Raw genomic sequence first — 10,926 nt, 5'->3', positions numbered from 1 at the left:
GCAGAGCCTTCAGTTATCAGGCCCCTAAAAGCAGAATGGGAGGCAGAGCCTTCAGTTATCAGGCCCCTAAAAGCAGAATGGGAGGCAGAGCCTTCAGTTATCAGGCCCCTAAAAGCAGAATGGGAGGCAGAGCCTTCAGTTATCAGGCCCCTCTCTGTGGAACCAGCTGCCAGTTTGGCTTCAGGAAGCAGACACCCTCTCTACCTTTAAGATCAGGCTGAAACTTTCCTTTCTGATAAAGCTTATAGTTAGGGATGGCTCAGGTGAGCCTGAAACATCCCATAGTTCTGCTGCTATAGGCCCAGCCTGCTGGAGGAGCTCCCATGATGCACCTCTCCTCACTTTCCTCTATTTTTAATTTCTCAAATGATTTTATGTCCATGTGACATTATTGTGGTTATTAACTTGTGTTTCCCTGTTCCAGCAGGTATCCTTTGAATGGTGTTATGGTGTTTTTCCCCCCTCTTTTCCCTCTTTTCTGTCTTCTCAAACCCCAGCTGGTCGAGGCGGATGGCCACCCTTCCTGGTTCTGGTTCTGCCAGAGGTTTCTTCCTGGTTCTGGTTCTGCCAGAGGTTTCTTCCTGGTTCTGGTTCTGCCAGAGGTTTCTTCCTGGTTCTGCCAGAGGTTTCTTCCTGAGTCTGGTTCTGCCAGAGGTTTCTTCCTGTTAAAGGGAGTCGTTCCTTTCCACAGTCCCTCAGGCTCAGGACGGGAGATTGGACTGAAGACAAGTTTCGGTGCAATCTGTTGGTTTCCTTAGCTAGGATATTATTTTTTGAATTGGCTCCATATGAATTAATTGGATTATAATTACAATGAATTGAATTCCAATTGGCTTGAATTGGACTTTATCACTTAAGTGCCTTGAGATGACAATTGTTGTAATCTTGGCTCTGCTAAACTTCCAATTCAGACAATCTCACCTCCAAAACTAGAGCAAGACTGCATTTGTTTCATGGACAGTTATGACGAAAGGAGGCGGCGGAGTCACTAAACAGAGAGCTAGTAGCCATGCTAAGCTAACAAACTTTATAGCTGTGTGCTCAAACAGAGCAACGAGTGTCTGATAGACGTTACAATGTGAGATGTGTTACTACGAGGAAATAAATGTGATCTTTAATAGTCCAAGAAGAGCAAAAAATCCCACAGAACACAAACACAGCAACAGGAAGTGATGTCACGCGTCTTAACAGGAGCAGAGTCAGTGTCTCCAGGTGAGATTGAGCTGAAAATATTATTATTTTTCCAGCATTTCAAATGTATTTACAATTTAAACATTTGATTAGTTAGTTTTTAAAAAGAAATGGAAACATTTGGTGCCGCAACACACCAAAAATAGTTCAAGGCATTAAAGTTTGTAGAATAAAAAACGTTCTGGAGCTTCTCCAACCAGCAGGTTACCTGCTGACAGGTGAGGGTGTCAGGATTGGGTATAAAAGCAGCTTCCACCAAAGGTTCAGCCTCTCCAACAAGGATGGGTCGTGGCTCACCGCTTTGTGCCAAACTCCATCAGAGAATCATCAATAAGTTCAGGAAATATTCCTCAGAGTCAGACTGTAAAGAACTTTGGTCTTTCAGCATCTACAGAGCAGGATATTGGGAACAGATTCAGGGAGTCTGGGGAAGTCTCAGTGTGGAAAGGCCAAGGACAGAAAGCCCTGTTGGATGAGCTCGGAGCCCTCAGGCAGCACTGCAGGAGAAACCGTCAGGCCACCATGATCCATACAGCCACATGGGCTCAGGAGGAGCTGGGAAAAGCATTTCCACTCAACACAGTCCACGGCTGCATCCAGAAATGTGAGCTGAAGCTGCATCACACCAGGAGGAAGCCACATATCAGCTCTGAGCAGAACCACGGCCCAGTTCTCTGGACTCCAGCTCATCTCAGAGGGACAGAAAGACAGTGGACACGTGTTCTGTGGGCAGATGAGTCCACGTTTCAGCTGCTTCTGGGAAAAACTGCTGAGAAAGAGCATCCAGCTGTTCTCAGAGGAAGGTTTAAAGCCAGCGTCTGTGATGGTCTGGGGCTGCAGCAGAGTCCATGGCATGGAGGGCTTCATCTGGGTGAAGGTACCACTGATGCATGCTGGATGTTGGAGTTCTGGAGAGACAGATGCTGCCATCAAGGTGACTTCTGTGGTTATTTCAGCAGGACGATGCCAGACCTCATTCTGCAGGACTTCCAGCAGCTTCAGACACACAGAGTGTGTGAGCTCGGCTGCTGCCTGCAGTCCACATCTGTCTCCTGCTGCAGATGTTGGAGCATCATGAAGAGGAGAACCAGACAACCAGGGACTGCTGAGCAGCTGGAATCTGGGATTCAGCAGGAATGGACTCAGGTTCCTGTTTTACGTTGTTTCCTCTCTGCTTTTAGCGAACCTGCAGCTGAAAGTCTTAAAAATATATCCACGTGGATGTAGTAAAGTTGTAGTAAAGTTAAACATGTCTGATATTATGAATGAAACCTGCTGAACATGAACTGTTTGAGGAAATATTTTCATTTTAAGATTAAATTAGGTTATTTTTTGATAACGGAAACATGCATCACAGATGATTTATTCAAGAACCACCTAAAATATTCATATTTTATATTTTCTTTCTTTAATTTAATTCTTTATTGCAGTGATAAATGAGGCTTTATTTTTGAGGATGTATTTTTTTACCCAAAACATTTGTTTCCAGATTACTTTTTAAACTCCACTTGAGAACAAAACTTCATCCTGACCCTGAAGAGATCCCTCCTGACAGCCGTTTGCAACAAAAGAACAACTGTGGACCCCCCCCCCTCTGTTGCATTTGAATCACATGCGTAGAGGAGAAACAATTACAGCAACCACAAACCGTTATGATGCACAAGCTGGAATGTGAGGATTGTTTTAACTCTTTCCGCACCGAGGCTCCCTGTTCTGGGATCGGTTTGTTTCTGCATCTGCTGCGGTCCTTGTTGTGTTTTACTGCCGTTTCACATCAGATTTGGGAGATTTGAAGGTGAGAACGCTTCAGAACAGACTCGGTAACTGATAATTAATTAGGCTGATATGTACTCTGTAGGTGGAGGTCACATTCAGTCAGGACCAAAACTGCCAAAATACAGAAATAAATCCAAAGATAGCTCAATAAATGAATAAATAGGACGGTAAATGCCATGCAAATCATAAAGAAATGTGTAAAACATGACATTAATAGCTATTTCTGCCTTATATTCCAGCTGTATTAATATGATTTGAGTTAATATCCTGTTTATTGGTTCATTTCTGTCAGCTGCTTTCTATTAATCTATCTGCTGCTTTCCAGCAACATTTTATGACACCAGTCTGACTTGGTCAGACCTAAAACATGTAGAGCAAACATCCCACAAACAGACAGACACAGAGGCAGGCGGTGGGTTGCTTTAGCTTCAGATCAGTTGCTCCGAGGAGCCTGACGGGTCGTAAATTAGACGAATAAACAAATGAACAAACAACCTCAGTGTCCACACGATGGTTTTACATCCAAGAATCAGCTCCAGCATCAGAAGAACCAAATAAACTGAAGAAAACTGTCGATTCGGCTCATTCAGCCGCTTCCTTCCACCACCGGTTTGTGTTTGTTAGCTTGGTGTGAATTTTCATGGCATTTTCATGACATTTTCATGACATTTTCATGACAAAGTGACGTGTTGTTTTGAGAAAACTGAAACTATCGGAGGACTTACAGAGCTTCGAGTCTCAGGGAGCAGAAGATGTCCTCAGGTGAAACCTCAGAGCGTAACTCGGACTGTTCAGCCAGCTTTGGCATGAAGAAAAGGGAGATTTTCAGCTGCTTTCTTCCACCGCTGTTGTGTTTTCTGAGGGGTAAACACACTGATAAGTTATTTTAGCATGATTTTAGGAGAAAACACTTTACTTTCATAGCTCACTTTATGGCTCCTTCCACCTTTTTCACTTCCAAATAAAATGTGAACATTAAAGGAAAAATGTCTGACTGGTGTTTTATCAATTAATTCTATTTAATTAACTGATTTCTTTATTTATTTTTCATTTATTTGTAAAGTTAGTCTTTTTTTTTCCTGGAATGATCTCTAAAATAACTCTGAATAAGTTTAACTTGTTTATTTCTGCCTTTTATTAGAATATTTTTGATCAAAATCTTTGATTTCTTTATTCATAAATAGATAGGAGGGTAATTTAATTGATCAAATAAATCCCCCCGAGATGAGTCTTATTTCTGGCCTGGGCCTCTTTAAATCTGGGCTAAAAACATATTTATTTCAGATGGCTTTTAATACCCAGTAGAATGGTGACACTTTTATATTATCTTATTTCATTTTGCTGTATTTTATTGCATTTACTGTTATTTTATTGTTTTGTACTTATTCTTTTCTTTATTTATTATCTGCTGTAAAGCACTTTGTTGTAAAGGGCTGTATAAATAAATTACATTTACAATAAATAGAATTAATTTAAATGATCAGGTAAAGAAATAGTTGTATGAACAGAAAGCAAAATGAAGACAGTTGAAAATTAAAGCATAAAAGTCCAATTTAATGTAAAATTGTGGATAAATATTTTATTTCTGTGTTTTTCTTATAATTTAGTCAGTTTCTGTCCTCCATAGGGACCGACTCACTGCTTTTAGTTTGACCATACGTCGCTGCTGCTCCTACTAACTGAATTTGGACTTGTTTCTGAGGATGGAAACTTCTAAAGCTGCCAGGAGTGGAAGTTGTTTGAGACTTTTCCACAAAGACCGACGGCAGATTCAGGTCTTCGCCTCAGGACTCTTCAGGGAAGCCACTTGAGCTCCGTCTTCTCCAAACCTGTGAATGTTTCAGTGTAATCTTCCTCTTTGTTTTGTCTCATTCACGTCCTCATCCTCCCCCCCGCTCCTCTCGCTCCTCCTCCATGGCTCAGGGCTTGAGTCCGGGCTCGGGAGGCAGAGGCGGCTGTGTTTGCGGGTCCTGCCTGGCTCAGCCTGCCCAGCATCAGGCTAAGTGGCTCTGACAGCCCACCGCACAGTTATTAACTGTGATCCGCCACCACAGGGCCTGGGCAGCCCTGCGCCGAGGGGAGGGTCCACCAGAGGGCTCTGCTCCAAACACAAAGACCGCTTTCACCTCTTTGCTCCGTACCTCCCTGACCCCTCTGCACTCACTAATACACATTTATTCATTTCACATACTGAGCATGCAGCTTTTCTAATATGGAGGCTGTTATCGGAGACATGTGTGAAGGTGGAGCTGCTGCTCACAGACCGCCGTTGCAGCGCTGCCTCACCAGCCTTGTGTTGCCTATGGAATGCCGTCCGTATACTTGTGGCTTTCATCCATATAGGTGGTCTGCAGCATTGTTTGCCCTCCTGCGTCCCAGCCGCCCCTTCTCCTCCTCACAGGATGTGGGCGACCGGAGCGCCATCAGCAACACAACACGGGTCATTAGAAGGCAGAATATGGAGAGAAATAAATAAATGCAAGAGAGGGGGTGGACAGAGAAGGAGGGAGAGTGAGATCCATAATGACAGTTGACTATGTTTAGCCCCCAGAAAGGAATTGGGATAAACAGCAGCTCGTCCCAGCTAACAGGAGGGCTTTAAGTCGCTGAATTGAAAACCCCCAAAGCCACTTTTTCCTGCCCACACCGGCCATAATGAGAGCCCCGCCATTCAATTGTTGAATAGTTGAGGCTTTTCTCTTTGAGGTGACTGGCTTTAATATAGAAACACAACATACACAAAGGAGCAGTGGACGTCCCCAGCAGTGTTCAGCAGTGGCCATCTGTCCCACAGCTAAAGCTGGGCTGAAACTGGCTCATCAACAGGACAAAGATCCCAAACACAGCAGCAGATCTACAGCAGAATGTGGGAAAAAGAAAAGAATCAAGGTGTTGCAATGGTCCAGTCAGAGTCCAGACCTCAGCCTGACTGAAATGCTGTGGTGGGACCTTAAGAGAGCTGTGCAGAAACCAAAGCTGCAAACTTCAATGAGCTGAAGCAGCGCTGGAGAGAAGAGTGCTATGACCGCTGCCTGCTGCAGGTAAAGTACTAATTACTCATAAGTACTTCACTCAACCCCACTTTAAAACCCCAAACTATCCCTCCAGCGTTATGAAGCAGTTTATTTGAAGCTCAATCACAATCTTAAATAGATTTACCTCCTGGACCAAACCAAACTGTGACAGAAACCAAAATTAAACAGCGAGTCAGATACAACAAGGAGGTTAAATAGAGCTGTGCCAGTTTACACTCCCCACCTCCCCCCCAGCCACGTTTACGGAGGTTAATACCTGAGCATATCTCAGAAATGACTGAGATTCATGCCCTGAAAATGAGTGGCCACGGAAAAAAAATCAATCCAGCAACAACTTCACCACAAACAGCCTCTGTGTGCGACTTCCTTCCAGACCTGGAGAGATGTTTGTTGGTTTTACACTTCGAGCCTGAGAGTTGCTTCAAGCTCGTCAAATTCAAGACACACGTTGATTATTTTCATCAATACCAGCGTGTCAGTAACCTGTGATAAAAACTAAAGGTTTAATCAGCAGTTTTTGTGCAGAGAAGGAGAAATAAAGTCCCTCAAGTTTGATTTAGCTCATCAGATGGTCTGTACCTTTAAGGATGCTGGTGATGATGGTCGTAAACCTGCTGCAAACCTCTTTGGTTTCGGTGCCATATTGCCTGTGTTTCAGTAGAAATGATGCTACGAAATCTGTGGTTTATGATTTTAAATCCTCTGCAGACTGCAGACAGGAAGGTCCTTTAAGTTCAGCTGGAAAGGTGAACTCCACAGGTTTTTGTGTATAATTCATCCTCTGATCAGAGACCTTAAATGACTCTAAAAGTCCGGTGTTGATACTTAGATTTGCTCTCATCAAACTTCAAGAATTCCCCTTTAATTCTTAAAATTTTGACTAAATCTGAATCACTTTGGTAAACGACTAACAGTTTTCTGAGTAAATGCCTCGTTGGAGAGGTCATGCACCATTAACCGAGCACACTGCAGAGTCACATCAGGTCAAAGCAGCCGGTGGCGCCGCCACACACACACGTGCACGCGCGCACGCGCGCACGCGCACACAGCAGATTGCTCAATTAGCCCTCCTCGAGCCGTGCCTCTCGCAACCCTGCAGCTACACTCAGAAGTCATTACATTCGGGGTCAAGTGTGATTCCTCTGCTTATCTACGCCAACACTGCTAAGTGCAGGCGACATATTTAACCCAAAGGAATAAAACAGATTTACAGACGGAGGCCATTGAAGAAGCAATGCTGCCCTCGTGTGCTCCAAAACTGCAATTACAGGCGGTTAAAATGTATTATTTGTGGGTGGCTGGTAAATCCCCGGCATAAATCACTCAGGCCTCCGCTCTGTGAACCATTTCTCGGAGCGGGTCATAAAATAATACCACATTTCCTGGCTCTTCAGAGTGTGCACAATGACAGAAATTACACAGTCGTGTGAAGAAAAAGAAAATACACCCTGTTGCTGATCCTAATCCAAAGGTTTTTATGTATCAGGATTTAATAAAAAGATAATCGAGTCCTCAGAAGGTATTAAAGAGAAGTCAATCCAACCCCAGATCAACAGCACATGACTTATTACACTGTAACTAAACTAAGTGAACCCCTGATCCAGCAGCTTCAGCAGCAGTGAGTGTAAAACTAAGTGAACCCCTGATCCAGCAGCTTCAGTAGCAGCAGCTTCAGCAGCAGTGAGAGTAAAACTAAGTGAACCCCTGATCCAGCAGCTTCAGTAGCAGCAGCTTCAGCAGCAGTGAGAGTAAAACTAAGTGAACCCCTGATCCAGCAGCTTGCAGCAGTGAGAGTAAAACTAAGTGAACCCCTGATCCAGCAGCTTCAGCAGCAGTGAGTGTAAAACTAAGTGAACCCCTGATCCAGCAGCTTCAGTAGCAGCAGCTTGCAGCAGCAGTGAGTGTAAAACTAAGTGAACCCCTGATCCAGCAGCTTCAGCAGCAGTGAGTGTAAAACTAAGTGAACCCCTGATCCAGCAGCTTCAGCAGCAGTGAGTGTAAAACTAAGTGAACCCCTGATCCAGCAGCTTCAGCAGCAGTGAGTGTAAAACTAAGTGAACCCCTGATCCAGCAGCTTCAGCAGCAGTGAGCTGCAGTGATGGTTTCCTGTGGGACGTTCTCAGTCTCTCTCATGGTTCTGGAGGAATCTCGGCCCTCTTCTCTCCAGCGCTGCTTCAGCTCATTGAGGTTTGCAGCATTGGTTTCTGCACAGCTCTCTTAAGGTCCCACCACAGCATCTCAGTCAGGCTGAGGTCTGGACTCTGACTGGACCATTGCAACACCTTGATTCTTTTCTTTTTCACACATTCTGCTGTAGATCTGCTGCTGTGTTTGGGATCTTTGTCCTGTTGATGAGCCAGTTTCAGCCCAGCTTTAGCTGTGGGACAGATGGCCTCACATCTGACTCTAGAATACTTTGGTATCCAGAGGAGTTCATGGTGGACTCAATGACTGCAAGGTGCCCAGGTCCTGTGGCTGCAGAACCAGCCCAGATCATCAGCCCTCCACCACCGTGCTTGACAGCTGGTATGAGGTGTTTGTGCTGATATGCTGTGTTTGCTTTCCTCCAAACGTGCTGCTGTGCATTAGGACCAAACATCTCCACTTTGCTCTGGTCTGTCCAAAGGACATTGTTCCAGAAGTCTTGAGCTTTGTTCAGATGCAGCTTTGCAAACCTAAGCTGTGCTGCCATGTTCTTTTTAGAGAGAAGAGGCTTTCTCCTGCAGCCCTTCCAAACAAGCCATCCTTGTTCAGTCTTTTTCTAACTGTGCTGCCATGACCTTTAACCTTTAGCATGCTAACTGAGGCCTGTAGAGTCTGAGATGTAGCTCTGGGCTTCTTCACCTTGGGGTGAACTTGCTGGGACGTCCACTCCTGGGAAGATTGACAGCTGTCCTGAATGTTTTCCACTTTAATAATCTTTCAACCTTTAACATGCTGAGACCTGCAGTGTTGAGACTTTTCTGTCAAACCTTAGAATTGAAAGAGGGTGTACTTTCTTTTTCATGCGATTGTAGAAGCTGAACAATCATGAGGCCAGAAGTTGTCTGATGCTGGCTGACGGCTCCAGCTGTGGTGGCTTTAAACAGCCTGAGTCTTTGTGGTTTTATTAGCTGAGAATTAAACCATGTTCCATCTGAGCGTGATCACAAAGCCCCACTTCTCCTCTGCGGAGCCTCAAAACGACTGTGTGGTGAGCTGAGGAGGAAACTCCCTTCACCACAGCCCTACTATCTCTGTGGGAGTCCATTATACACACACACACACACACACACACACACTCATTCATTCATGAGCTCTGGGAGATTGCTGCACACATCCAGTCTGTGTCAGGAACACTGGTGGGCAGATGTGCAGCGTTTCCCACACCATAAAGTAACCATCACCATCATTTCTGTGGACATCCCCTGCCCCACCCGAGCAGAAAGATTCCCCGTCAGCCTCCACCCGCGAGGTGCTGAGAGAGGAGGGCTCAAATGGAAGCTGTTACAGTAAGGGAAGCCACAGGAGTCACAGGGTCAGGTCACAGCAGGGGTTGCACCGCTGTCACATGGACCACACGCACATCTGCACACATCTGCTCACATTAGACCTTCAGAACCACTCCTTCCTGTCACAGCAGTGAAATTAAGTCCAACAGTCAGCAATCTGACCCTGGAACCAAAAACTGAGCTTTCATAAACCTTTAGTTATCAAATCCGCTCACAGATTTTCCCCAGGGCCCAGATCTGGTCCCCCCACCCTTCTGTTTTCATTCTTACGAGTCATTATTTGTGATCTATCCATCAAAATTGCCTCCAGTTTCGGGGCCACTGGTCCTTAAACTGTAACCTCACCTCTACAAAATGCAGCAGCAGAACCCAGGATGAGAACTTGGACTGGGCTGAAGGCGTCTCAGACAGGTGTTCGTCCTCGTTACCCAGCTGAGAAGTTATTCAGAGACGTTCTTCCTTCTGCCAGCTGACTGGAGCTTTATGCTCTTTATCAGATTCACAGTCTGCACAAAGCTTCATGAGTCCATGCTCTGATGTGCTTTCTTCTGATCCTGCTGTGGAGGCAGAACTGTGTAAAAATCTTGTTCTATTCAGACAAGCTTTCTGTCATTTCTTTAAGGAGTCTTCAGGAATAGTTCTCCAGGCTTCTTGAAGGACATCCCAAAGCTCTTCTTTGGATGTGGGCTGCCTTTTGTTCCGTTCTCTGTCAGATGATCCCACACTGCTTCAATAATGTTGAGGTCCGGGCTCTGGGGAGGATTCATCCCTCCATAAGACCTGTTGCCACTGATTTTCAGTCCACTTCTTGTGTCATTTGGCACAGCTCAGCCTTTTCTCCCTGTTTCCCTTCCTTAAGAACGGCTTCTTGACAGCCACCCTTCCATGGAGACCATTTCTGATGAGGCTTGGGCCAACAGTAGATGGATCAGCTGAAGGTCCAGATGCATCTCTCAGGTCCTGTCAGGTCACAGCTGGATTTTTTCCTCTTTCTTAAGGACATCACTTTCAGATCCTGTTCATCTGCTGGAGATAGTTTTTTAGGCCTGACACTTCTTCTTTTGTCCTCCACTTGTCCAGTTTCCTCAAATGTTTTAAGGACACACTGCACACCATGCTGAGATATGCCAAGTTTTCAGCTAATAGCTCTTTGGGAATCACCTTGTTGCTGCAGAAATCCTATTTTCTGTCTGTCAAACTGTGTTATCTTTGCTGTTTTTCATAGATGCAGCTAAAGAAATGGGAACAAATGATGTGTCTTTGTGACAAAGTGCCTAAAGATCCAATTTAAAATGGCTTCTTTGCTAAGTTGTCTGTTCTGTGTCGACACAACACTGGTTCATCCCTTGAGTTAGGAGCCTTTTTCCTGCCTGAATGGGTCAAAGGTCAGAGTTAAGCGGCTGAACAAAGAAAAAACACATTCCTCTGAAAAT

The sequence above is a fragment of the Leuresthes tenuis genome, unplaced genomic scaffold (assembly GCF_036924035.1).
Source record: "Leuresthes tenuis unplaced genomic scaffold, fLeuTen1.0.hap1 SCAF_12, whole genome shotgun sequence".
Taxonomy (NCBI): Eukaryota; Metazoa; Chordata; class Actinopteri; order Atheriniformes; family Atherinopsidae; genus Leuresthes; species Leuresthes tenuis.
Note: the sequence above shows the minus strand (reverse complement) of the source record.